The sequence below is a fragment of the Theropithecus gelada genome, chromosome 9 (assembly GCF_003255815.1).
Source record: "Theropithecus gelada isolate Dixy chromosome 9, Tgel_1.0, whole genome shotgun sequence".
Lineage (NCBI taxonomy): Eukaryota > Metazoa > Chordata > Mammalia > Primates > Cercopithecidae > Theropithecus > Theropithecus gelada.
Window position 1 is genome coordinate 78,189,525 of NC_037677.1, and position 3,458 is coordinate 78,192,982.

Genomic DNA, 3,458 nt, shown 5'->3' on the forward strand with positions numbered 1-3,458 from the left:
GGACTAACCTGCTTAATGCCCACCTATGGTAAAAAATTAAAAAAACAGTAAGAATAAAAGTAGGTAAAGGTAGCATATACTTTGTTACTTTATTTACCCAAATTCTTGTGTGCCTCTCTCTGGGTGAGTAGAAGATAATGAACCTGCTAAAATATGTGGTGAGAATTTACAACAGAGCAGTAGTTAGATGGTTGTAGGAATCAGAAGTGTTGTATTTAAATCCATAGAACAGCTGTATAATCTAAGTATCATCATCCTTATTTGACCAATAGGAAACCGAATATCACAAGGTTTAAATAATAATTCTAGTTCCAGTCAATGCTTTTACGTAGTAGGTATCATATTAACCCAAGGTTTTTTGTTTGTTTCTTTCTATGTTTTTGTTTTGGTTTTTCCTCCTATGTTGTTATCACTGTAGCTTATTGCTTCTTATTATACCATAAAATGAACTTTAAGGAATTGGTGGAGAGAAAATTAGGATTTCTATCATCAGAGATGGTTTTATCTAGTAATACATGTTTGAATATAGCATTTCTAGTATGTATCTTACTAAATATAATGTCTCCAAGAGTATCATGAAATGACAGACTGACTGTAGTAATACAATACATATTTTCTAAGTGAATAAATGAATGGGTAATGTAAGCAGAATTATGAATATGGGAGTAAAAAAGAAAATGTTATATATATATATATATATATATACATATTTCAATAGAACAACAGGTTACTGATCTTAAGCTGTATGTACCATGTTACACAAAACATATTCTATTTAGAAAACATTTAGAACTTTTAGGAGAGGATGCAAAAGAAATTTCAATATGGCATCAGTTTTCAAAGTGCCAATAATTTTTATGTCTGTACTTGAAATTGATGACCACTATCTTCATGCAACCACCAAACATGTTGCAGCATAACTACGCAGATGATTTGGCTGTCTTCGTGATCAATTGTAGTCTTTAAAACCTTTTGCTAAGGGGAAATCAATTGTGCCATGATTTATTTCAATTATTTAGAGCAGTGGAATGGCAAGAATATTGGTCCTTTCAAAATAGGGCTAAACAACTAGAACCCACCGAGTAGAGCTTTGCTCTATGAGAAACATAGTTTACACTGTTCAAACACTTAAGCACATGAACTTTGAAAATAAGCATGAATCACAGAAAGTATAAATATTTATTGAGGCCAAAGAGTAATCAAACTTTATCAGTATCCTTTCATTATACTGTCAGGTCTGAGTCTTAAACTTTATACCCTCAAATACATAAAAATAAAAAAGATCAAACAAGTTAGCTTCTTTCTTTCTCATGTAATGAGGAGATGAAGAGAGAAGGCTCCTAAACATTTCCACATCATGAGGTCTTTCAGAGATTTCTTCTGTCTAAGCCCCTTTCTCTGAGAGGCTAGTCCTCAACTGCATACGGTCAGAAATTATGACAACTCTGCCCTGGCTGTAGAACATATTCCTTGGATTGAATATCTGGAGTTTGGAACTAGTTTATTATACCTGTCTTTTAACTATGGCTAGTGTCCCTTCACCAAACCACTGGGAAAGATATCAATGAAGGGAATTCTGGCACCCTTGAAAGAAACACAGTAATAGATGTCCTATGTCCATTATGAATGAAGTCAGGAGATTCTGCTACTGAAATAGGTTTCTGGGTGCCATGCAGATGACTGGATTCAGGAGCGGTAGCAACACTTAGCCCCAAGAGACAAGGTGAGTGTCATCACCATAGTAGGTAACAGTGTCAAATAAATAATCCTATAATTTGATCCACAAAAATCTTTAGAAGCATCTAGTTGTTCATGACATTGTTTACGACTTAAGTAGATGGGGAGCATGCTAATATCTCATTTAATATTATTAACTGAAAAGGACTTTCAGCCTGCTACTGTTTCTCCTGATTTTGAATGCACACTTGGAGCAAAATCCTTACATTGGCAAAAAAAAAAAAAATCTGTGCATTCAGGACTAAAATTGAAGAAAAAGTCAAAGGTCGGCCTTAGATTGTTTCCTAAATATTAAAATTATAAACCAAAAGATACACCATCCCTGTGGAATCAGTGAGATTAGGTCTACTACCAAAGATTTGGAAACTGTAGATTAAAGGAGTCTTAATGCATACCATTTCACTTGTTTAATTTAGGCAGAAGTTAGGTGAGACTTGGAAAATGACTAAGAGTGGTGACATTAATTGCAGATGCATTTCAAGATATGTTTCATTTATGTGAGCTAATCACAACTTGATTTTCAGCTATAATTTTGGCATTTTTTTCTTTATTTCAAACAGATAATACCACGCAATGTCTATACACTAGGGAGACAACAGAAGTTCTAATTTGAGGGCCATGTAATAATCCTTTTGGATATCCCTCATAATTTACTGCTGCAGTTTTCAAAGTGGGCTATATCAACCCTTGAGGATCCCTGAGACCCTTTCTTGGTGTCTTAACGATTAAAACCATTTTAAAAATAATATGAAGATGCTTATCACCTTTTTTTGGTTGACATTTTCACTTATGGTGTAAAACAATATTAGATAAACCACCACAGCCTTAGCAAAAATCAGTACAGTCACACCAATCTGTACTAGCAGTAAATGTTCACTAAATATACTTGACAGACTATTCAGTTTTACTTAAGAAAGTCATTAGTCAAGTGATAAAGCATTTTACTTTTATTAAATGACAACTCTCAGATACCAGCAGTTTTAATATTCTTATGACATAATTGGAGGTATTATGCAGAAAGCATTTCTGTGGCACTCTGAAGTCTGATTATTGCCTTCAGGAGAGGTATGCAATTGTAGTGACTTAAACTAGTCCATTTTTTAAAATAGGATACCTTTTTTACTTTAAAGAATGGCTGGGTATATACCCACAGGATTATAAAACATTCTACTATAAAGACACATGCACACATATCTTTATTCCAGCACTATTCACAATAGCAAAGACTTGGAGCCAACCCAAATGCTCATCAATGATAGACTAGATAAAGAAAATGTGACACATATACACCATGGAATACTATGGAGCCATAAAAAAGGATGAGTTCATGTCCTTTGCAGGGACATGGATGAAGCTGGATCCCATAATTCTCAACAAACTAACACAGGAACAGGAAACCAAACACCACATGTTCTCAGTCATAAGTGGGAGTTTACCAGTGAGAACACATGGACACAGGGAGGGGAACATCACACACTGAAGCCTGTCAGGGGATGGAGGGCTAGGGAGGGACAGCATTAAGAGAAATAACTAATGCAGATGATGGGATGATGGGTGCAGCAAACCACCATGGCACATGTATACCTTGGTAATAAACCTGCACGTTCTGCACATGTATCCCAGAACTTAAAGTATAGTAATAAAAAAGATAGATATATATATATCTTATATATATATTATTATATATATAATATTTTCAGTGATTCCTGACCCATATTGAT